Consider the following 26,582-nt stretch of genomic DNA (forward strand, 5'->3'; position numbering starts at 1 on the left):
TCCTTTGAGTTTTTTCATGTACTCTACCAGGAAAAATATAAGCACATGAGATGCCCTGCCATTCCTTCACCCAGACTCGAGCATCTCAAATAATCTGCTATGAAACGTGGATGAATTGATTGGATTGTCCTTCCAGTCATTCCACACATTTTTTACTCTCTTTCAATAGGGAAGGTATAACTTTTCCAGTACCACTATAGTAGTTGTAGCACTTAGTGTGCCCCAATACAAACACTTACTAGTTTCGTACAAGTAGAGTACTTGCAGGAGGCCCTACATCTAGACTATTAATCATACAATCATAGAATCGATTGGGTTGGAAAAGACCTCCGAGATCATCGAGTCCAACCCTTGGTCCAAATCCAGTCCATTTACTAGATCATGGCACTCAGTGCCACGTCCAATCTGCGTTTAAAAATCTCCAGGGATGGTGAATCCACCACCTCTCTGGGCAGCCCATTCCAATGCCTGATCACTCTCTCTGTAAAGAATTATTTATAATTAAATTAAATTATTTATATTTCACATTTACAGTCACTCAGTCTTAAAAAAATATATAACATTTTAGATTGAAAATATTGATATATAATTTCAACAATCACAGGGAATTATATTCATATAACTATCCACGGACTATTTCTGAATGGAAATGGAAATGGAAAGCAATTCTGTATTAATAGCCTATTATTGTTTAACCTGCAAAGGTCAGGTCTGTAAGGACATTAAACTAAAACAATTTTCATCACCTATTTTTTCATTAAAACTGCCACCTTCCCCCACTACAATTCTGATCTATTAGATACAAAGACTGCAGGGTATTCTTTGAAGTCTTTACTAGTATCAGTATTTCAAGTCTGTAGCCATGTGCATAGCACAATACAGATGTCATTTTTTCAGAGAAACTAGAACATAAATGTTCAATAATTGTAATTGTTTTGTAGTTAAAATAACACTAACTCGTCAATGTTACCTCAGACTTCCAGGTTTGTATGGCCATAGCACAAATTTAATCTATCAGATTACGAAATGAGATAGTCATATGGTATTTTGCTGTTTCTTTTTGCTTTTCTGATCTCAGTGAGATCTTCAGACCAAAAGTTATCAGGTACTTCTACGAAAAACATAGACAAAATATTAGATGGACAGCCTTTCTAGGACATTGGATATGCAGCCATGCCAAATCATTGTTAATGAGATTAATATTATCCAACTAAAGGAAGAAAAATACTCCGAAAACCCTGAGGAAATAAACAAGGTTTAGGCAAGTGGTAGGGAAGTACTTGGATTGCAGGTAGGATAGGATCAGCAGATCCTATAGGTTCAGCAGCCACTCCAGAAGTTAATTACAAAGTACTATATGCAAAGCAGAGGAGAGACAGGACAAGAACTACCCTTGCAGCAGTTCCTCTGGGTCCAGTCCACATACTTTTAGCACGGACTTGGGCACAAGAACCTCCAGCTCAGTAGTAGAATTAGCGTCCATGAATGCAAAGTAATGGTTTAAAACTCTGCATATATTAAGAATTACTTCTGCCATAGCTTCATGTTTCTGAACTCTCACAAGAGAACAAAACAAAACAAACAACAAAATAAAATAACCCACAATGCCATAGTTAACATTCATGAGAAAAATAGGAACAGTTTTGCTGGAAACAGTTTGGGTAAGAGTAGTTTGCAAATTCTTACAACAACAAATAAAAGTCTCAGGATGCATCTTTTATGCTGAATTTTACTTTGTCTTTACTAGTGTGACCATAAAGAGGCAGAGAATCATGTGAACTACAGCATGGCTTCTCCCCTTCTTGAATGAAAGGACTTCTCTGACTGTTAATATGCTTGTATTTGATAATTTCACTGTAAGTAAAAGTAGGCTTGATGTAGAACCACCACACATTATGTTGTACCACCTAAATTTAAGAATAGCAAGGTTTATGAAAGAAACATGCTGCTTCTTTGAAACTGCAGAAAAATGAGATGATGGTGAAATATGTAGGGTTAGATATTTTTTGAACTGAACTTATTTTTTGCCTGCAGTCATAAACTACAGGATATTGTCATTACAGGAAGGATTTCTGATACTGTGAAATTCCTGATCTTGTTTTGATTGACCTCACAGGATTCCAAGAAAATCAAGAAGCAGAGATTTTCATCTTTCCAGGAAAACAAAATCTAAAGGAGATTTTTGGAAGGAAGAAGAATGCTGATCAAAGCAAATGAAAAACAAAGGTTTGTTCACCATTTGGTTTGTTTTTTTTAAAGGTATCATGATTATGTGAACTACATCATTATAATTGACAGGTATATAACTTTAAGAAAAGTGCAAGTTTGAGAGAAATTGGAAATATCAATTGAACCTGTCATAAACGAAGTGCTGGCATCAGAAGAAGATAGATTAGTGACTAATAAAAAGCCTGAGACACCATTAATGAGAGTATTCTCAACCCTGAGAACACTGAGATTCTCAGTATTTGAATGCAGGGAAGTAAAATGGAGCATTAATTTATGAAATTCAGCAACTACTGCTTGCTTTTGAGGAAAATTCATTATTTACTTGCATTCAGAGTGAAAAGCTAATGCTTTACTTTTCTGAAGAAGCTCAGCAAAAGCAAATCAGTGATGAGAAAGGATGATAGGATGAATAAAGATTACTTACAAGGCATGTCAGACTGCAAAGGATGAGAAGCTAATGTTCATATACCCTTGTGTATACAAGTTCAGTTACAGAGAAAAACAAATTAATTTTCATATATTAGATTCAAACACACTAAATATTCAGAGGCATTTCCCACTCGAATGTATAGGTTTTGTGTATTAACAAGGGGAAAATTAAAGAAAATTTACACTATCCTATAACTTAACTGTGTGAAATAATTAGAACTACAAAAAGCTTCTGGCAGCTAGATCTGATAATAGTTACAAACAAGTTACTTATAAAAGGAACCTGGTTTTAGGTATCAAAATGTACATGAATTTGCAGCTGCTAACGTTGCATAAAAATATATTTCTGCCACTTCAGCATTTGAACCCAAAATCTGGTACTTCGTGCCTCAAGTCATACTTCTGTGGGTAATTGCTGTCTTTGTTTTCTCTGCAAGGTAAACCACTGACTCTTGCTTTACATGTAACAGTGGCCAGCAAATAACAGGGAAGTTGCCTTCCCAGATGCAGCACAGGTAAGGTTGCATCCAAAATACTGCATTCTCTTTGGGAATCTCTCACCACTGGTCCAGAAAATCTTCGAGAAAAAATAAAGGATGCAGTAGAGGACTACTTTCAATCACTGCCATGGTTACACTAAACACTGAAATTAATTATATCATAAAGAAACTATACCTCATGTACATTTAAATGACTGACAATCCATTAGAGAAGCAATTCACTCTGTACTGTTCATATATTTTGCTATTATTATGTAAATGGTGCTTCTTTCATGGTCATTATTTACATTAAAGATTTCTTTCCAACACACAAACCATTCATTTAGTTGCACATTTCACTAGAAAAAGAATGAGCTGAACAGTGCTCTTCTATTCTGTTTTAGCCGGAGATCATTTTAACCATCAGTGTCTGAATCCTGCTGAAGTATAGTTTCCATTTCCCTCCTCAGCCATGGATAAAACAGAGCTGACAACACATTTTTCTTTGTCAAAACATTTCACCTACTTCTCTGTGTACAGACAACTTAAGAGCCATAACTTAGGCCAAGATTACAGCAACATTCTTCTTGTTATCTTAATATTGGAAAGCTACATGCAGTAGATCCTTAACAGGAGTGTACTAGCTTAAAAAACTTGTCATAGATAAAAAGGGATTTCCCAAATGATAGTGTCAAAGAGAGAAAAAAAATAACCCAGGCAGTTATCAGATGAAAATAGAGAGGGCTAGGACAATACCATCTGCTATATCTCGTCACACACATCATGTTCAGCTGTTTCAAGAGTCAAGCACATTATACAGAGTTTCAGTTGGCTGAAATGAACTGTAAACATCTTATTTTTCTTTCTTGTCTGATGCTATTTTAACTTTTAGAGAATGGCCAAAGCAGAACAGGCTGTGTGTGCAAAGCATAGAAAATGAGTTACGGTGTTAAGTAATATGTTTTTCAGACATATTTTTCCTGAGGATTATGTACAGAAAATCACACTTACATACGAAAAAAACATGCACAGAAATAAATTGCTGTAGGTCCCAAATATGAAGTTATAATACCGTTGTCTTTCAAATACTTACTTCTTGGTCTGAAATAGAAAGACTACAAATAGAACAAAATGCTGTGTCTCCACACTACACACTGCTACAAGGTGAAATGCAAAAAAAAATAACTATTTACTAGTCACAACACACAATTACATCATTCCTAAATTCAACATGTAAATAGACATGAAGCTGACTAGACCGACAAAAAAAGGGTTGCCATGCCTCTTATATCAAGAATGAAATTGCTACTTGTACAGAAATATCACTGACAGCAAATAGTTATATCCAAAGTGAAGGACAGTGGACCTCCACAAGGAAAGGGGTCGGTGAAGGAGTTTTCTGTCCCTAGTCTAAAAGTGCCTTTAGCCACAGCACTCAGAATGACTCATTGCATTGCAAAGACTCCTCCAGTGTACCAACATCTCATCTTAAGCTGTGTGTTTCTTGCCTACTTCTTCCTTGCAAGGCAGAAGTATACCCCGCTCCGAATTGCAAGAGACCTTACAAAAACATTCAAATTGTCTACACAAACAATGTATGCCTGCAAACTGCAGAGCTCGGGAATGCAGGAAGGGATAATGTATGTAAGCAAAATTCCAGTGTAATATTATCCTGGTTCACAAATTTCCTGCTTAAATAATATTCAATTCTGCTGAACAAAAGCATCTATTTCAAATTATGAACTTGTTAATCTTTTCCTTAACTGCAGTCTGAGCTCCCTTGTCCCACATGCTTTCCAGTGTAGATCCATTAACTATGTACTGGCCTAGAGGGTTTGACACATTATTTCCCTTTTCTACTATTAAATATACATCGATGGTAGGACACCTTTTGCACAGCAGGCCTAATGATTGTCTCCTACCTGAACAATCATTTCTTATTTTTCTCTCATTTTAATATATACTGTAACATGAAAGGTTTCTGTTGTCACAGAAATGTAGACTTTTCAAATGCAATCTGTTTGAAACTGAGATAAATATATGGATTTATAATCCTTTATCAATTAGGATATGGGTGAACCACTATCAAATAAATTTAACCATTAAACATTGGCCAAACAGCCAATTTCAGCTTTCTATTTCAGCTTCCATGTAAGAAAAATCACTTTTTAAAGGAATTAATTTTTCTACTTAGTCCACAATGATATGCTAATTTCACACATTGTCATGTTATACCATATTCAACAGATCATTACATATCCTAGGTTAATGTTTCTTTCTCTGCAGTTGCCAGATTCCTGTATGGTTTTTCATTGAGCAGTTTACACGATATTAAAACTACTGAACTATAAGAGTAATCTTGGGGGAAGGGACCTCTGAAGATCTCCAGAGGAATCAACCACTATAGAGATAAATTTAATCTTTTCATTTATTATACTGACAGCCATAAATTCCATCCACAACAGTGGGTGTTAACCTTCTGAATGCCAAACCATAGTAAATTGACATGAGGGGTTTTACTAGTCCATTCAGTTTGGGTGATGTGTTTGCCATTCCTCATGAGTCTGATGTCATGGGACACAAAAGCCTTAGATGTAGCTTCAGGCACTTCCTGTGGAAGAATGGAAATACAGACAGGACAACGTGGAAAAAATCTGCACAGAAAGTGAAAAGGTAGAGACTGGAAAAACGAGGCCCATATTAGGCCTATTGCAAATAGCAAGTACATTTAGAAAACATGCAAAAACATTCTAGAGGTATTACTGCTTTATTCTTTCTTTGAATTAACCTTTTGGCCTTAATCACTGCAAGATAATACATTTTTATTTTCCCAAATATTATCATGACCATATTTATTGTTATTATTACAGAAATCATATATACACCTAGTTACATCCTAATGGATTAACAGTCATTTTGGGTAATTATAGGCCTCTAGCCTTCAGTCTTACATGTACAGTGCACTTTAGGTATATTTATAATCCATTAATCCACTAAACCATCATCCTGTCTTACTGTTTTATTATTTCACATGTTGCAAATCTGGAACAACATTTTTTCACAGTATTTATCTAGAAAAGCAGAAGCAGGAAAGGGTGACGCAGAATTTCCACTATGAGCTAAACATCTAAAAGAGAATTTTGTATTAAATTGAAATTGTGTACACCAAAGAATATTTGCTGTGGCTTGTAATCTTCATTTTAGTTATGTAGTGCTATGAACCAAAAAAAAAACTGCAGTAAGCTTTGCAAAAGCATAACTCTCTTGCTCACTCTATTCTTTCCTTGCACAGAGATCCCAAACGTGTCCTTCTTCCACTCTCACACTTCCTATTCTCGTACACAGGAAGGCCAGGACAGGTGAAACAGAGACATTTACTCGAATAATACACTGCAGACAAAGGACAACCTCTAGGCTAGCAGAGCAGAGCAGTGGAGAAGAAGCAGATAATTTCACATTTCTTTTCCAGACAATGTGTCAGACTACTCACGGTCTTGAGCAACTTCAGATATCTGATTTATACTTTTAAGGTTTTCTTCACAAAAGTAAGAGATAATCAATCAATCTTTAAAATATAATAAAATAAATAAAATAAAATAAGATAAAACACCAAACTAAAAAATAGAATACTCATGTTCTGAGGCCCAGAGTGCAGCCATGATTTCTGTCACTGAGGTACAATTCAGATCACCCCCGTTATATCCTTCCATGATACTACAAGATTATGTCCACAACACTTTCTTCCAGTAACTTACAAAATCTTGTATTCATAGACATTTGCCCTACATTTCTTTTTCAGGAAAGTTTATTTTTAATTCTCTAGGTCTTCTCTCAGCACACAATGAGTCATTTTATCCAGCTTCTTGCATGATCTGCTGTTATAAGTTGGATCACTACAGTTATTTATTCTACCAGGAAATGAACCTTCCAAATAATTTTAACCATAACATCTCTGCTCAATGCTCTTTATTAGAATAGCTAACACAGATCTAATTATTCTTGAGCAGTTTCCAGAGCAATAAAAAGGGTGAAGCAAGAGGATATTAACTTCATACAGAGCTATCATTACAATCATTAGTGTGACAGTAGGTGAGAAAGAGAATTGCAGAGGTCTACTCAGCTGGTAATCCAGATGGGTAATTTTGAGGTTGTTTGCAATTTGGAAAAGTACCATGACTGTCCATTGCTCTCAACTTGTCCAAAATAAATTAAACATTCAATAAAATGTTGGGTAAAAGTTGAAAACAAATCCTAAAGCTATCAACTACGATATTCTAACTGTATTTTCTTGATGAAAATACTGCATACTATTCCATTACCCCAGCCAATGTTGACAAACAGCAGGGAGTCTTACTTAATAAAAAAGTTAATCAGAAAAAGCACATTGAAGGTTTGTGTTAAACTTGAAATACACGTGAATACACATATATAACGGGACACAAGGTCTAGCAGAGAAGTCTCCTGTTGTAGAAAGACTCCCAGTGAGCCAAAAGATGCTTGGAGTCCTCTCCACATCTACAACGTAAGTACTTCTACCGCCACCTCACATATGCCAAAACCCAGAGAAAAGTGGAATAGCTCAGATAAATTCATTAATATCTCCAGTTAGAGACAAGGATGAAGCCAGCTCTTAGAACCAAAATAGAAAATCTGAAGTCATGAGATAGATTTTTAACCCAAAATACATATATTACATTTGTTCAGACATTTGCAGAATGTCTGGTAACCTCTATGTGAAACAACTCAGCTCAAGTAGTTCAGCCAACAATGTGACTCAGACCAAGCGCCCCGTATTCCCAGCCAGCCACAGGAAAGGACCTAGGTACACTCAGGTTCTGGGGGAACATGTGGCATTCTGCTGTCTGTCATTCTGTACCCATCCATATTACAGAATACAGATATACATCGGACCTGGGGAAGTCTGGCTATCCTGAGACAGAGCCATGGGAAGCTGGAGAAAAACAACAGACTCAGCAAGAAACAGCCCATCTCCAGAAGAATTGGGACTGGAATCTGTCTCCATACACCACACAGCAAAGTATGATGGAGACTGTGGGGGGGAGTCCGAGATGGCCATTTGTTCACGAACACTTAAAATCTTCCACAGAAATGATGATAACTCATAATTGCTACATGCAGATTCAAATATGAGTTGATTGGTATCAAGATAAAGCTTCATCATGCTGGCTTTTACTCACCACCTTACTGAACAACACTGCTTTTTCCCTCATAAAGCTCAAGAAGGAGCCTTTCCTGCACTCATTATCTCTGGTAAAACAGAGTAGAATGTGTAATTTTCCATTTCTTTGAAGTGCAGCCCAGATTGAAACTGTTGCCTGAGTATGAACAGACAATGTGCAGAACATGAGTAACCCCGTTGAGATTAGAATAAGACCTACTGCTTCCTAAACGAATGTAGTTAGTGGAAAATATAGCACATTTTCTCAACATTACATTTTATTTTGTGTTTTGCATAGATCTAACCACTCAAACTTTGCTGAACCTGCAGAAAAAATAAATCTCTTCTTCATATGGGCACTGTTTGTGAAGACATTCATTAAAACTGGATCACGTAGAGCTCCTTATAGGTGCAGTTCCAGAGAAATGTAATGTTGTGCAGCAGAAAGATTAAGTTCCTTCCTCAGCTAAATGTGAAGTTTTCACATGTGGCAGTGTGATAGCACTTATTGGTACTTCCTCACCTTGAGCCTGGATGTTATCAGTCTTGTACAAAAAGCACTGTTTCTGTAACTTGGAACTGATTTTGCTGTCACTTACCTCAGTTTTGCACAGGAACAATCCCAGTAAAGATAGCAAGTTTGTTCTGACACATGAAAGAAGAATCATTACTAAACATAGCACCTCAACGACTAAGCTGTTAAACAGTTCTAAGTTGGATCAACTTGCATGGGAGATGTTTTGAATCAGACAGACTTACCTGCATATATCTTATCAATATAAACTCTTAAAATGATTTTCATGCATTTTTCCTAGTCTAGTAGTGTAGTCAAAAACATACATAATAGCATTTAGCACACTGTGTCAGTTCATGCTTTCACCTTTATGCCAGCCAAAGAGCAGTTTCTTTTGAAAATATATACTCATTAATATGAATTCATACATAATTGTCATGTTTTCTGTGCAAGGATGGAGCTGAAACACCTTTTCTGGTTTACCATCCTGAACAGCTCCTGCATTGGTGTAGTGTAAAAGGTAGAACATTGGAGTGAGAAAAATATATGTGTAATGTTTTGCTTCAGAGAGCTCTTAAGCTCATTTTCTTGCTGCCTGCATATGACAAAGTGCCCAGCTGGCAACTTAAATTCTGATTTATAGGAAAGGTCAGTTAATCCCAAGCAGGCATTTTGCTAAATATCAAAATATCTGCTCATGTGTTTTCTCTGTCTAGCTCAAGGAAGTTGGAAGCTTAAATATCAGTAAATCTTACAGAGTAAGTCAGAGTGATGCCATCTTTAATCACTAACACTCACAGTAATATTGCTTCCCAGTATTGAATAGTTTGTGGATAATAATTAATATTATAAATTTACGGGTGTTTTCCATTTGTTATAATATTTTTCTGTAGACAAATTGATGGGCAAATATCCCATGTTCCCCTACTGCATGACTGCTGTATTGCTAGGAAAATGGTGCAGAAGAGAGAAAGCACACCGAGAATAATTGTGCAGTCCCTACCAAACATTAGCAATTCCTGTGAGGTCAACATGAAATTTACATCAAGACTAACTCATTTAGAAACACCAGTTCTCCCCAGACATTTGACCTCTGACTTCCAAAATACTAAAATGTTCATAAAAGGGGCACAGAAATATTATTTGATAGTTGTTTACTTTCCAAGTGTAAAGAGTAGGAACACCTTCCTCTATGACAGAAAAGAAAAAAAAAAAGAAAAGAAAAAAATGTCACTACATGGTACACAAATCAAGTGAGGAAACTTTATAAAATTAATACTTGTGGAAACCTGTGTGTTTATCCAATGATATAAAATAAATGGAGCAGAAGTAGTGACATCAACATTTGGTTAAGTAGACATTAACAAGAATACAAAATATAAATAAGAGGTGATAAAAACTTCAAGGCAATAGCCCTGAAGGAAATTGCTGAAGTGTCCAGAAACAACACACCATAACCCTTTCTATATTAAAAGAGTATACCACACCTGACACAAGACTAAGGGAAGACAGAATCATAGGAGATGCTTTTTCAGTTTTGATCTTGGTAGCTTTTGCAATTTTCTGCGGCATGTAGGAAACACCATGAAAGAGCATGCATCCTAAACTGAGGAAAAGTTTATGGCTCATACATTTATTAAAGCAGAAAGCTATATTATTCCTCTCAAACACATAAACACCATTCTAGCTCCAGTGTAGATGGCACATCCCATCTATTGTGCTGCTTAAAAAGCAGCACATACACATACAGTCTAAAGCAGAAAATATCTTGAAGATGAGGGGGACCCCTAAGATGATTAATTTTTCCACTCCAAAGTCTGAATGCTTCACTAGAGCCAGGAACACATAACGATTGCAGTGTGATGAGAACTTCATTCATCTGGCAGAACAACAATTATCCTATTTAAAGGTCTCATCTGAAAGGCCCTTAAATAAGCTTCACACTAATCTTTTTTTCTTTTGAAGTAATCTGAACTCAACCCACTAAAATGTCAGTGTGAAGTCCAAAAAGGGCAGACATATTTATGAACAGAGAGCACAACAAAGTCTAAGTAAATAAGCCTTTATTTGAGTCTCATCTTCATTTTCTTACAAAATTATTAAAAAAAAAAAAAAAAGATACCTATCTCAGCATTTTATTGACAAAGCAGCTATAATAATCCGCACAAAAAAAACAACCAACCAACCATGCCTGGCCAGAACTTGTGTTCTAGGCATTCACCAGGCATATTGCGTAAACTGCTTAGTAATCAACATTCCCAACACATATCAGATCAAAGGCACTGACTCCTTAAAGTTAGAGCTTCAAACAAACCTCCTCTGTCACACAGAATGATCACTTCTCAGAGCTTGGTATTCTATCAGAGAAAGATACCTGAGGGAAAATCCAAAATATAAGATTGACCATCACTGTATTGCTCTGGAAAGGTGCACCAGGTGGTTTGAGGAACTTGCCTGAAAAGCTCTGTTGTGCCTATTTCACATCAGTTGGACACAGCAAAGGGTGTAGGTGCTTCAACTGTCTGGTGGTGCTGCAGCACCTCTTAGAAGCAGGAGTATGTGAAATATATCTAAGCTATTTCTTGTATTTGCAGCCCTGCACTAAGCACATCTCAGCCAGAGTAGGATGAAGACACCCTTTGGTTTGAAGACACAATGCCATCAGCTGACTCTATACTTCCCTTTTCCTAGAAACTGTATTTTTTGTAGAGACATACAGCTACCATTAAAGAGCATCTACATCTGGTAGTTTTAAACACTGAATATAAGGCCAGAGTAGTCTGAAACATGCATCTCCTCCTTGTCTTTCCTGAGATTACTCTCAATTGAATAATTATCTAAGAATAAATGGGTCAGGAGTTCATCACCAAGGTTAACTGAATACCTAACAAAAGGTCTTGGTCATGAATAAAATTTTAATTGTTGCCTAAACTATACCAACTAAACAAGACTATGAAATCAATAATTGTTTCATAGCATAATTTGCTCCACAGTTCCCTTGCTTCCTCACGCATTGCAATTTCCATACACATTTACAGCAAAGCTCTGGGTTAGTGACTTTCTGTCTCAGCAAAATAAAACCAAAAGAGTATGAGAAAAAATGAGATGAGTTGTACCCCAAAGGTTTTGTAAAGCCTATGTTTGAACTAGAAAACAAAAATTGCATGACATTTGAGGGATTTAGCCAACACAAATCCCAAGGCAGCAGTTCAGGGCAATGTGTTAATTTGGCTGGCAACTTTAAAAGCAGTTAAATGGCAATAGGCATTAAATACCATTGAACTGGAAGGGCATAATGGGCCTAAAAGATTCACTATTCTTTGGGAAAGAGAGTATCCCCCCAACAGGTAATACAGTAAAAAATTTTCAGTTCAAAGGCATAGAGTGATAGTTCAATTACAATACCCTTTTCTCTTGTGTTCTACTAGCTGGAAAGTGATGATTAGAGGATTTGTGGGATCTGAATTTTGGCGTCTCCAATACTGTATGAATAATAGGCTCCATTTTTCTTTTACAGTGCAGTATTAAAGGCCTGAGTATTGCTGCTGATCCGAGTCAAGTGTGAGACACACTGGTTTACACTTGCTGAATCTTCGTATTGTGTTTCACAAGACTTTGTTAGTGGTTGGGGCTATAGGAGTAGATTGTGTGAGAAGTTGCAAGAAGCTTCACGTTTGTCCAATAGACCTGGTGCCAGCTGGCTCTAAGACCCGCCACTGGCCAAGACTGAGCCTATTAGGGATGGTGGTAGCACCTCAGCAATAACAGACTTAAGGAGGGATGAAACTTTTTGCACAGTAGCAATGGCAGCCAGAGAAGAGAGAAGGGAGAATATGTGAGAGAAACAGACCTGCAGACACCAAGGTGAGTGGAAGATTGGGAGGAGGTGCTCCAGGTGCTGACATTCCCCTGCAGGCCATGGTGAAGACCATGGTGAGGCAGCTGTCCCCCTCCCATAGAGGTCCACAGTGGAGCAAAGATGCACCTCCAGGCCATGGAGGACCCCACACTGGGGCAGTTGAATGCCCAAAGGAGGCTGTGATTCTGTGGGAAGCCTATGCTGGAGAAGACTCCTCTCAAGACCTGTGGACCCATGGAGAGAGGAGCTCATTGCAGAGCAGGTTCACTGGCAGGACTTGTGACCCCATGGGGAACCCACACTGGAGCACTCTGTTCCTGCAGAAGTGCAAATTACACCAATATCTTTCCTGATATGCAAAATATTTGTACTTGTCTTTCTAAAAAACATGATCTAGAAAGCACCAGCAAGAAAAATGCATTGACAAATTTCTAGGGTTATACCATATTAACAGCAGATCTGGAAAGTCTGAGAGTTACACCATAGTTTCTCTTCTGGGACACAGGCAAGTAACAAAGTCCACACATAGATCTCTACCAAGTTAGTCACAAGACAAACCTGGTTTCTTATCATAAACACTGTGGTATTATAATCTGGGGCATAGACTCCTGAGAATAAGAGTCATGGTAGCATCTATAAATCTGCATTCCCAAAGTTGACTGTAATACCCAAGAGTACCATCTTCCAGAGATGATACTTCAGAGAACGAGTGAGAAACATAATAGAGACCTAAATCAAAGAATATCTCAGTAAGATGCCCGCTGTTCAAGAAAATGAGGTGTAACCTTGGTTGGGAAATTATCCAAGTATATTTTGTGAGCAAAACCTGCATGCAAAAATTCGTTTTAAGGAAAGATCAATGGTTTTTCACATACCTAAACCTAAATGAAGTTTTTAAAGGTGCTGTAAATCTAGCCTAGGACATAATATAATTTAAATATTAATGTATTTCTCAATGACATTGGAGAGAGGCATGATTTTGAAGCAGACACGTTCCTTAGGTATTGCTAAATCTATCATTGCATTTCCACATTGAAAGTTTGTTTTGTTTCTTTTTCGAACACAGTTAGAATAATTTCTTCCAGATAACTGAAAAGAGATATAAGTTCCATACCTATTTGGGTTTTTTTAAAACTTGTTTGATTTTTCTCAGAATGGACTACCACAGCCTTAGCACCTGTGCAACTATCACTAGGTCCATTCTCTTTAAATCTCCCCTTTTACTCTCATCTGATCCTTCCTGAAAATGGTAGACGTGTTACCTAAAAGATATATTCCTCGCACATTTTTGCAAAACCTAGGAAATACAATACTACTACTTAATTCTGCATTTACATACATTTTCCTGCTTGTCTCTGGACAAAGATATCCTTTCTGGTCGGCAGACAAGGGCCTAGAGCTGAGATGCTTTTGTTCTCTGGAATCCATTGGCCATTTCTGCTAGCAGTGAAGTCACATAACTGCACACTGGCTTTTACACATTTTTGGACAGAAGCTATCGGCTACACCACCTGCTGTTATCATCAACATATGTGTCTGTTCACCACAGTTGTCTTTTAAATAAAAACAGAATGCTCATATCACCTATGGGTAAGCAAATTACCCAAGTTTTGCTTTTAAAGTTAGGAGGAAGGAGAAGATGAGCAAACAACCTTTAGAAGTAGTTTGCTCCTTCTCTCCTAACAGAAATGGACTGTTTCCATTTACCTGAGATCATGAGTGAAATGGGCACATCTTCTCATGAACCTCCGCTTCATGAAGTAAGTTTGTCATAGTTCAATTTCTTTAGAGATTGTGGTATCAACTGGTTCTTCTTCTGTCTGAAAACAGACCTCAATGAAAATAAGTAGAAAAAAATAATTGAACTACAAAGTACAGGTCTTCTTGCTTGCTTGCCCCTCAATGTTGCAGCCCAACACATTCTTTCAGCTCATGTCATTCCATACTAAATGTGCTACAAAGAACCCTACTGGGCACAGCATACATTTTCAGCACCCATCCACCACCCAGGCAAAGTGCATTCAGAGTTTCAAGGGCACGTGTGTACTTAGAAAGAAGGAGCTATCTCTTTCCTCCAAGGAAAAAGAGAGGTGTGCACCTGTGGGGAATCATACCCTTCTATCTTCACTAGAAATAAAAAAGAGTGCAGAGTTTATTTTCCAGCAGCTAGTGAATACTTAAGCCAATTTATTAAATCAGCTTCAGAAATAGAAATTTTCATACACAATTTTTCCCATTTCTGCTGTATACTTGACACTCACAGAATCATAGAATGGCCTGGGCTGGAAGAGAGAGATCATCCAGATCCAAGCCCCCGCTACAGGCAGGGATGCCACCCACTAGGCTCAGGTTCCTCAGGGTCCCATCCAACCTGGCCTTCAACACTTTCAGGGATGAGGAATCCACAGTTTCTCTGGGCAACCTGTTCCTGTGCCTCACCACCCTCACAGTACAAAATTTCCTCATAACATCTAATTTAAATTTCTTGTTTCAGTTAAAAAAACACTCCCCCTTGTCTTGACATTACATGCCCTTGTAAAAAATCCCCCTCCCTCTTCCTTTACGTATTGAAAGTTGCAATAAAGTCTCGTTGGAGCCTTCTCTTCTACAGGCTGAAGAAATCCAGCTATTTCAGCCTGTCTTCACAGCAGGCATGTTCCATTATCTTTGTGGCACTCCTCTGGACCTGGTGTAGTGGGTCCATGTCTTTCTTGTTCTGGGAGCCTCAGAGCTGGACACAGCACTCCAGGGCAAAATAGAGGGGGAGAATTACCTTTCTTGACCTTTTGGCCACACTTCTTTTGATACAGCCTAGGATACTGTTGGCTTCTGGGCTAGTTAGCTCTCTTGGTCAGCACAGTTTGCTCTTAAAAGGCTTTTACTCGCACACTGCTGTCAGTGAAAAAATATGATCCAGACTACTTTGCATTGCCAATTTCAGCATCTACTTCCACTTTGAGGGACTAGATCCTTGACATTCAAACTGCAGATCAGTTACCAAAGTCAGTGAACTATCTTCTTAGACAGCATCTTCACAGCAAGATCAATACCAAAAAAAAATCAAAACCCAACTATAGCGTGATGGGTACTCTACATGGTAAAGAAGGATGCAGGCTCTTCTGAGGTGGTAATCAAAGAGGTTTATTTCAAATTCGGCGCTTCTCTTTATACCCTGATATCATGTGACCTTCTAACCATTTAGACGCATGCTCCTTTGGGCTTCTCTGCCCCGGCACGTCCCCTGTGCCTTGGACACGCCTCCGACACTCAACCAGCTGACTTATCCTGCAAGAAGAGATATGCCTATAAAAGAATGACTGATGCAAATAAGTTCAGTAACAGATAAACACCAGAATGGATGACTATTAGCTAGAAAATCTGTAAATGACCAGTAGAAAAAAGGACTCTCAAAAAAGAAACCTGAAAACAAAAAGAGTCTATCCAGCACCAGTTTTCCAATGGTCTTAATGTTTTCCTTCCCCACCAAATGAGAATCATTTGTAGGAGTATTTTGTAGCTCAAATTCACATGACCTTGGATACATGCTGGCTCATGAAGACTCATGCATGCACATCCTCTGCAGTATGACTGAACATGGCACTGGAAAGTTTGACAATGGAGAAATAGAGACAAATTGAGCACAATTATGTTGGGCCTTCACATTAAGTGAAGGACTTCTGACAGTACTGAAACACAATTACTTTGATCTCGTTTTGTTTTTAGTATCAGTTGCCATATAAATGCCACCTTTAGTGTGCTTTTCATGTTGATGGAAGTAAAATTGTCTCATCAATGAAACCAATCACGGATTTAAAAGAATTAATGTACACCAGATTAAAGAGGTAGTTATGCACTTACTTTAATAAAGATTAAATGGAGAATGACATTCCTTTGGACCAGAAAATATCTCACACTTATCCTTGTCTGGCTCTTAAGCTCCGTGTTTCAATGCATGTCCTCTTCATAAGCATCCAGTGCTGGTCAGTGTTGCAGACAAGACTGTAGGTTAAATGTGCTTTTGATTAGATTCAATGATCTATGACATTATTCAATGCCATAATTTAGTCAAATACCTTTGAGATTAAACAGCTAAAAACACTCTTTGCCTCCATCAGCTGAGAAATTACTTTTAATGAGTAAAACTTATAAAAATTCCTGAAAGATTTAAGAGCTTAAGGTGCATTTTCAAAGTTATTTTTCAAAAGTATGCTATGCAATATTCATGTTCCTTAGAGTCTTACTAAAATTCACTTTTGCTGAAAACAGGAATTAGCACCATTTAGCTGTTTTATAAGTCAGAAATCATAAATTGCCTTCTACTTAATGATTGTAAGTTTAAAAAAAAAAAAAAACAAAGACACCACGCAGTTCATGTGAGTAATAAAGTAATAGTGAGTTCACCTAAACACTTACATATATATGCCATATTTTTAGAGACTAATACTAATAATTACCAGCCAGAGGAATAATAAGGCAGAAGAATTACACTATGGAGAGAATTTCTACATTCGTTGTTTCCCTGAACTGACTGTTACAGAATGACATGTCACCAATATTTTAAGATGTGGTAACTCTTAACAATTTTTCAGCTGAGTGCTGCTTATTCTTCCTTAGAAAGTACTCACTCAGCATTTTCTTCAAATACGTGGGGTTTTTTTGAAAGATCCTCATTGAAATATTTAGTGTATTTCACTTTCCTGCGGCTGCCTACTTAAAATCTGAACTATAGGCTCTGATATTTTTCTCTGATTAAAAGCACCAAATGTAACTAATTTTGATACCTGACTGAATCAATGAAACTCCTACAACTTCAGATTTCTGCTGTGGAGTTGGTTACTGATAACATTTAAATTTCACAATCTGCAGTAAACCTAAACTCTTGAAATAAGTTTTTGTTCACAAGCTCACACACTTACAGAGAGCAAATACAAGAGAAACATAAATGGTGATATTCAGCAATGAATGTTCATTACAGAAACCTATAAAGAACTTTGGTTTGATCAAATACAGCCAGGAAAACTAATTTTGAAATGTAAATGAATGTTGAATTCACTTTTTTTTTTTTTTAGACCCCTCTCAGAATTCTGAATTGGTACAAAGTAATGCAGTCCTGTTAGTACAAGAGTTTGTGGTGGTTTATATCACCCTAGTTAGGCAATCAGAACACAGACATTTCAAACACAAGACAATATTATTTTATAGACTGTCTCATGTCATCTATTTATCCCAGCTATTCAACACTGGAGACTATAAAGGACTCCTGGCTATCAGTCAACACCACCCTGTGTGAATAGCCAAGACTAAGACACACATCTGCTCACAGCCATGTCAATCAAGCAATATGATAACAAAATAAAAAGAGGTCTACAAACACAGGTTACATTCCCCAGCACCATGGCACAGCTGAAGAAAAAAAAAGGAAGCTTCTGCAGAAATACTAGTATACCTTAATGGAAGAGCTTTTCTATCTCCCTGAAAAACATATTTACTGTACTGCTCCTGAGAGAAGTCCTGGATGGCGACAGAACAACAATGTCATAGTGAAGTACTTGGCTTTCCAAAGTCCCATGCCAGTTGCAGCACTGTAACCAGAAAGAGTTGTTTCAGGATGATTTTTCATAATCCTAAATAACATGCAGATAAACATATAAATAAATATATATATAAAAACAAGCCTTAGTTTGGAAACCATTTCAAAGGAACCTATAACATTGGGAGAGAAATTAATGTAATAAATTGTTTACATTTACATAGTTCAGAATATATTCATGCAAAAAACCAAAATTTTGTTCTTACTTACAGAGAAATAAAATAATTCATATACTTTGATGTTACTGAGTATGTGAAGCTTTATGGTGAAAGCAATATTTTTGTGGAAGGAATTAATAAACATTAATTTTTAAGACTTGCAGCACATACACTTTAGAGGGAAATGTTAATCAAAAAAGCATTAAAAAAAACCAAACAAAAAACCCCAACCAACCAACCAACCAACCAACCAAAAACAAACAAACAAACCAAAACACCAAACAAGCTTAATCAAATTGTCAGTGCTATTCTATTTATGGCTTCCTACTGCTTCCTGTGTTGCAACTACACATATGAATGTTAGCTATCTGTTGATATACATATTAGCATATGATAAAAACCATAAAAGACTAATTAAATTAATGAAAACAGAGAAGAAATAAAATTAACTTGCCCTACCCATTTAGAGTTCCATTGTTTTTGTAACTCCTCAAAAAGATACATATTGCAGATGTGTTCTGCCTCAGAAGATTTTATGGATGGCTGCAGGTCCAGTAAAAAGAGGGGCTTAGTGAAAACCAAAGATTTCTCCTACTTTTCTGCAGAAATTTTACTTTCCCTACAAGATCAATCCTTTTCCAATTTTCAGCAAAAAGAATTCTTTTTTATGTTCACCAGTTAAAATTAATAGTTTTCATTTATTTTAGAGTAAGCGTGTATCTCCAAGCTTTCCTTACGGCAGTTCTAGTGCAAATGGTTCATACTGTTCAGACTTTTATGGATAAGACAAATTGTCAAAAGGAGACACTATCTCTAATTGCCAGTAACATAGTCTTGATAATCTAAAAAAAAAAATTTTCACCGCAAAGGGTCCAGGATACCTGGCCCCTTTGCCGGTGAAAATTTCTTCTTTTCCTTAGAATCTTACCTCACGCTCATTGCTTCTCCTAGGCAAGTTAGAGATAGTGTATCCTTTTGCACAATTTGTTTATCATAAAAGTCTGCAACAGTATGCAACCATTTGCACTAGAACTGCCGTAAGAAAGCTTGGAGATACTCGCTTACTCTAAATTAATGAAAACTCATTAATTTATAAACTGAGTGACATAAACAAGAATTCTTCTTAGCCCTGAAAACTTGGCAAAGGATTGATCTTGTAGGGAACAGTAACATTCACAGTTCCTATGCTGTAATAGCAATAGCTTACTGTTTTTAGCAAACAACAGCCTTTGCTCTGAAGGGATTACTGTCCTTTCTGGCTCTATGCCCTATCAAAAACCCAAGACATCCAATTATCCTTTAAAATGCGCTGTTGGACATGACTGTTTGCCAGAAAATGGATTTTTCTTTCATATACATAACAGTTCCACTCACATTTTGTGTGTACTTGTTTCTCTTATATAACCTGTTACATCTTCCTTCACCATACAAGCCACACAGAAATTGTATCCCAGGAATGGTCTAAACAATCTATAAACAGTATGTTATACAACAAACACCTTATTAAGCTACTTTTACTGAACAGTAGAGCTAACTCAGAAAACAAACAGATTAAAAAAAAGGCTCTATATTGTACACAATTTATGTTAAAACATGTATTACAATTTTATAAACTGCTAGCTTATACATCAACATCTGTAAAATTGTAATGCCTTGAAAAGCAGTAAAGTACTTTGATTTTATAGACTTATCTTAGTCCTATAACTAAACACATCAAGAACAAGTAACGTTTTAGTTTCTCCAGGATAAATTGCCCACAATCTAACCAGTAAGTGTCACTTCAGTTTAACATCTGTCTGCTTTCAAGAATGTATGTCTTGCAAGACAGGGGCATGATCTAATTGGCCCTTCCTACTGATTTTTTTTCAAGGCAATTTAATCTGTCTGCAGATTTGTGGATGTTACAGATTCTCATAAAGGTAATAAGGTAATAAGACTGTAGTACGTATCAAAACACTTTTCTTGTTCAATGCCAATAGAAAGTTCAAAGTATAAAAATACTGTGATAGATGAACAGAAATGTTATATTCTCAAAAGGTCTAAATAAATAACATTGAAAGCTTAACCGTAATAAAAGATGGTAAAAAGTTCTCACATTTAGTGGAAAGTACACAACACACTTGGATTTCATCTAGTCTTACCTCTTGCTCGACTACAGGCAGTTAAAAAGCAGCTGGGCCTTGCAGCTATGCAGTCAACTCTTGCAGTCAGTTGAATCCTCAATGTATTTCACTATCTGAGCACCGGGAATCCTCCCTTGGCAATGTTTACTCGATAAACTCTAGATAAAAGACATCTTTATGGTCAATAATACAATACAACTGTATGTTTATAAATATTTATTAATAATACAATGTCTAATAACTTCATATTGATTATATCTCAATTCAAAGCTGACAAGTGGTTTAACATTCATAACTCTTGATATAACTTGTGTGTATATTATCCACCCAGTTGTATAGATCATAAACTTGATATACGGGCAGATTGAATGATTTTCCCATCTCTTCTCTGTATGCTTTGGAGCATAACCTAAATGTAAACATGTAGAAAAGTTCAAGTAAAATGCTAGCTCCACAAAAACCAAAATAATTTTTGCTCTTTGCTTCTACCGAGACATAATTATATCCCCAATTCGTAAGAAATTTCCTGACATTAAAAAAAAAATCTATTGACCTTCCCAATTACAACTCCACTGGGTACAAGACAGGTGCAACTCGACATACGGTAGTGAACAGGTTTTTTCTACAGTAACATTAAATTTTTGGGGTGAGTGGACATTGAACAGCTTTAGAATGGACTCAAAATATCTCTTTTCAAGATGTGAAAAATTATGAAACGTAGCATGACACAGACGATAGTTCAGGTTGGCACACATCTAGACTGAAATTAATAATTTATGGAGTAATCTTTTAGTTTGGTCTAGAATATAAATGAACACATCCATGTCATATTTGCACTGTTTTTTCTCATTTGCAACAAAATGATGTTTAGTGGCTTTAAATTCAGAAGACCCTCTTTCCTTTTTAACCTATTATCTAGGGTAATATAATCATGCGGAGCACTTGCTAAGTCACTTTTCAACCATCAATCATTCCTAAATAGTGATCTCTCATTTTAAATCAAAAAGTTAGAACAGATTCCCCCTTTTCTCCATCTCAGAGATAGCAGCAGTCAATAAAGCCATCCACTTCAAATACAAGATTTATATCTGTCAGGTGTTTCATACCGTCTACTCCACATTTCTAAATACAATGTTTGTATTGGTAGCAAACGTGCAACAACCACCTGTAGAAGCATCTAATGGGAATTTCTCTGCCTAACAGAAGTCTGAATCTTATCTAGGTGCCTGCTAATTGACCTGCAGAGGATACATTTCATTGTGTGCAGCCAGGCAGCCCTGTTTAGATAAACCAATACAGAAAAGAGAGTTTGGGAGTTTTTAAGCAGAGGTCAGGGTTAATCTACAAATGTGTTTTATCCCTTAAAGGATTTATGTTAATCCAGTTTTGTCTCTGATGATGCTTATTCAAAGCTTACATTATAACTGAAAATCTTCCCTCTGATGCTTTTCTTTTTTAATACTAAACCACTTAATAGAGTACCACTCAACAGGAGAGCTAGGAGAATCTTCTGGTAAATCTTTAACTAAAACCCACACAATTTTTAATAAGTAAACAGGTACACTTACTGGAGAATAGAGGCCCTCTAACCAAAAAAAAAAAAAAAAATTCTGATTTTGTTTCTTCCCTGAGTTGGTTTTTTTTCTTACATGTGTACAGTTTGCTTTTGTCTTTTTTTGTTTTTCCTTTCCCAGCTGCAACTTTGTCTAAGATTATTCTATAGCAAAGATAAACTAGAAAGTGTTCAGATACAGAGATATGATCCAATAGCACAGTCCTTGGCAGAATTTAGACTCATTTCAAAATCCCAAAAAACAAGACAGGAATCTGGCTGATGTCCAGGATACAGGATTTTGTGGGATAAAATGGAATTATAATTTCAAGATGAACCCCAGTAGAAAGACCACCCATTTTAAGCATATCAGATGGTGGCTGCTACAGTTAGAAAAGTCAACTTAAAACCAGGCAGGAGACAATTAAATATTCCATCTTTGCTAGCGAGGTCCTGAAAAGTGCCTTTCTTCCTTCTAGAGAGTCACTGCTTTCCTCTCTAGGGCTCCCTCCTTAGAGTGCAGCACCCTGAGCTGCCAGTGCAGGTGCCACATAAATGCTCTGGAGCACTGTCACACCAACATAGGCAGATTACCCTCCAAACACTGTTCTGGCAGGAACCAGCTCCTGAACCTACAACTTCCGGGGCAAAACACAGGAAGATAGTGGGGGCAATCAGAGCAGAAAGACGTGGAGCCTTTCAACAGCAATAACCTACAACATACAACAAACCAACTTTTGTCATATCCCTGTTTTATTCAGTCTGGTTTTATTTATTCTAATGTAGTAAAAGATGGTACCCTGTACCATTTCATAAATTCATTCATTTTATACAAACACAAAAAATCCCCATGTATGATTTTGGGTGTATCCCTTATTCAAGGCACCACAATATAACAAGACTTCTATTGCAAGATCAGTGATGTACCACTCCTCCCTCACTGTACAGTTACCTCAGTTTCACATGAGTTGAGTCAGTCATGTCTTTTGTCTGTTATTTGACATTAATGCCCTTCCTTATGATGACATTTGTGGTTTCCATTATTTTCTGCAGCGCTTCATTGATTTTGAGATCTATAGTGCCTAGGCGAATTGTCCTTCAGAGCTCTGTCATTACTCCTGCTTTACAATAGGTACATGCCCAATGATTCAGGATCAAATTCAACCAACCTAGCAGGTGCACAAAGGCTGAAGGAAAAGTGCCTTTTTTCCTTCAGCTGAAATTCAGTTTCCTTAAAATTGTAGGAATATTGGCATTTTAATGAATAATGAATGTAATAACTATGATTATATTGATCATTTTTGTTTCTCACTATTAGATACCTCAGGTCTTGCCTTACAAACTAATTGAAAAAAAATGTTAAAAATATAAAACTATAAAGCCTTCATCCAGGAGTAACCAGAGCAAGATTAACAGCATTAAAAAGTGATGTTCACAACTGAAATTAGCTAAGCCAGTTTTTGTTTCTGCCCAGATGGACACACAGGACTTCTGAAGATGGGACTGTTCTTGTTCCTCCCTAACATCTCCTCTCTAGCATCTCCTCTCCTTTCCCTATCTTAGAGCTGAATTTGGGATCTCTTTGGTGATGAAGGTGCATACAACAATAAAGTTCAACATAGAGGCTTTCAGTCTAGGCTTCGATGACACCTGAGCCCATATGTTCACAAAAGAAGCCAGTTTTCAGAAAACACTCTTCTGAAATATTTCAGCTGGACCAATAGCCTTGGTAGCATAGGAGATAGAAACTCGCAGAAACATTCTCTTTCCTTGGTATTGATGGCTAAACTGAAGGCCTACATTTCCAGGGCTGCTTATAATTTCCAAGACTGGAGCTGATGGCTGGGTGGTCCACAGTAGACCTTTGCTGTCCATATAGTACCAGCAACATTCAAAACACCCTGTGCTATGACAGTCTGCAAATATAGGAGGAGTTTACAGAAGAACCAAGCCTTGATATCCTAGCAGATAGAGTTATGACTCTTCTTGAAGCTTCAGTCTATGTTCCTTTTTTTGTATTTTCCAGGTACATTTATTTCTCCACAGACTAGTCACACTATATGGATTCTTTTGAAAACAAGAGCCTTCAGTAAGTCCTGAACTTCAGTATGTGTTTTCTTTAAACACAAGCCTGACATACTTACAAGGAAATCATTTTAGTGTGATCTCAGTTATCCCTCTCAGAATATGATCATTCAAATACAGTTTCATAAAACTTGTCATACAATCTTAATCCCATGAACATTTTGCCATCCCATTTGCTCTTGTCATACTTTGTCATACTTATCATACTTGTCTTACTGTATAATAGCATCACCCACCAGCAAGAGTGCTTTATTTGCACATGCAGACTGGTAAATGTCCACTGCCAAGGGCAGCTGAATTGTATTCAATCTCCTTCCCCAGCCTCTCTCTACTTTGTGCTTTCAGAGAAGAGCCATTCATTTAAAACACTCTCACAATAGGACAGAGAAAAAAATTTGCCTTCTAAATTAAAACAACTGATAGTACCAGTGGCTAATTTCCATAATTAAAGCATAATTAAATAAATGTGAACCCATTGTAGGACACTGGAGCCCATTTCTTCCAGTACATGCCATGAAGCTCTATACTTTCCATTTCTGTGTTTCAGAACAGTTCATTGAATTGTAATGTCAGGTCAGCAAGGAGAAGCAGCTCTCCCCAGGCATGATCTCTGCCTCTGCCAGTGCTCACTACAGTGCTCCACTGAGGGAAAGGGAATTCTGTCATCATGTTACTGTACTGATGGAGTGTTCGCTGGCAAGCACCAGTAGGCTGTCCAGAAATATGACACAGCAAGATAAAGCTTATACAAACTGAGAGGCATAAACATAACCTACTTGTGTTAATCCTGTAAAAGCACACGTATATGACAAGAGGAGGCAGCACTACAGAGCTCTGCAGTCTGTGATTTTCCACCGCAGTTTTCACCTGTTGAAGAGACAGGACGTAAATGCAGGTGTGTCTTCTCTTGGCAAGACCTTACTTCCATGTTCAAGGTAAAGCCTCTTCATATCTCAACTAGCACCCATACTAACAAGGGTTATGATTAAAACCCACTTTCAACCTACACAAAAAACAACACCACATCCATTATGTTAGCGATCAAAGCTATACAAGTTTGTAGATTGTTTCCAAGATCAAAGACAGTCTGTCAGACTTCATTACTAAAAGAAAAAAGGGACTCTGACTTCAAAAGGCTTTGTATTATCCTTTGTTTTCTCCTCAAAAATAATTTTGAAACGGTGAGATACCCCAGAGAAATCTAAATTAACAAGCTTTCTGACAGTGTCTTCTAGCTCAGGCTGCAGTTTGATCGTCTCATTCTTTTTCCTTCTCCTTTATGTCATAAGTGAATGCTGATTGTTTGCCCCACTGGCTTAATATGGGGACACATTAAGGAAAAAATATTCAAGCACTTCATCAGTCTGCAAGTACCTAAAATTGCTCCCCCTTCCTCAACCAACTGTTTTGTCTGCAAGATTGTCTGCAAAAGTCAGTTTGAAAGTATCTTCAATTTGTTTTCCTGTTTCCCTGAATGAAGTGACACTTTCAGTCAGATTCACAGAACAAATTACACTAATTGTGAATAAATATAGCTTCAAGATTAGATAACTTTGATGCTGTTTGAGCTGTAATTCACATGGGTGTCTTTTTGGAGTGCCGTTTCTTGAAAGCATTCACATTTTCATGACTGCTTTAAATATTTTTGCCCTATTACATAAGGGAATTTTCAGAATTTTCATAATTACCCAAAAGGCAAAAACTCCATCAGCTGCACAAAGATCCAAACCTAAATACATTTCTTCCTATGTCACTAGGATCCAGATGTAAAGCAGTATAGTAAAGCTAACATGTGTCAAAGCTAATAAAGACCAGTGAGGTCTTCATTAACAGTTTCCACAGCCTCCATAATAAATAAGCTAACAGAGTTAAATCAACAGCACTGAGAAATTCATTGTCTTGTGAAGGACTATAAGAAAGTGTGGATCTTCATCCAATTCACCTTTCCACAACTAACAGTCATCGAGACACCACTGAAGAAGTGTGCTCTTTGTTTGCCTCTGGGATTTGGTTTTCCATTACAGAAATTGCACATGAACAAGTTTCCACTATCATCAAACACTGAGCTAAAATATTTAATGGACAAGGTGCTGATTTACTACCTCTTGGGGTCTTGCCTCGTAGGAAATGATCATTCTTCAATCTGAATCATGGAATTAATGAGATTGGAAAAGACCTCTGAGATCATCAAGTCCAACCCTTGATCCAACAGCACTGTGGTTACTAGACCATGGCACTAAGTGCCACATACAGTCTCATGTTAAAAAACCTCCAGGGAGGGTGCATCCGCCGCCTCCCTGGGCAGCCCATTCCAATGTCTGATTACTTTCTCTGTAAAAAATTTCTTCCTAACATCCAACCTAAACCTCTCCTGGAACAGCTTAC

General features: G+C 37.1%; 1 long non-coding RNA gene across 2 annotated transcripts; it reads right to left on the reverse strand.

The window, feature by feature from the left end:
* Positions 1-15,886: 15,886 nt before the first annotated feature.
* Positions 15,887-25,076, reverse strand: LOC135406833 (uncharacterized). Of its 2 annotated transcripts, XR_010426514.1 has the most exons (5): positions 24,974-25,076; positions 20,579-20,718; positions 18,136-18,271; positions 16,548-16,688; positions 15,887-15,974 (listed from the first exon to the last, which is right to left on the reverse strand). It is a non-coding gene; the product is annotated as an uncharacterized LOC135406833 (long non-coding RNA). The 2 variants fall into 2 exon arrangements; XR_010426515.1 differs by lacking the exon at positions 15,887-15,974 and having other exon boundaries at positions 16,524-16,688.
* Positions 25,077-26,582: the final 1,506 nt, after the last annotated feature.

Source organism: Pseudopipra pipra, chromosome Z (genome assembly GCF_036250125.1).
Source record: "Pseudopipra pipra isolate bDixPip1 chromosome Z, bDixPip1.hap1, whole genome shotgun sequence".
Taxonomy (NCBI): Eukaryota; Metazoa; Chordata; class Aves; order Passeriformes; family Pipridae; genus Pseudopipra; species Pseudopipra pipra.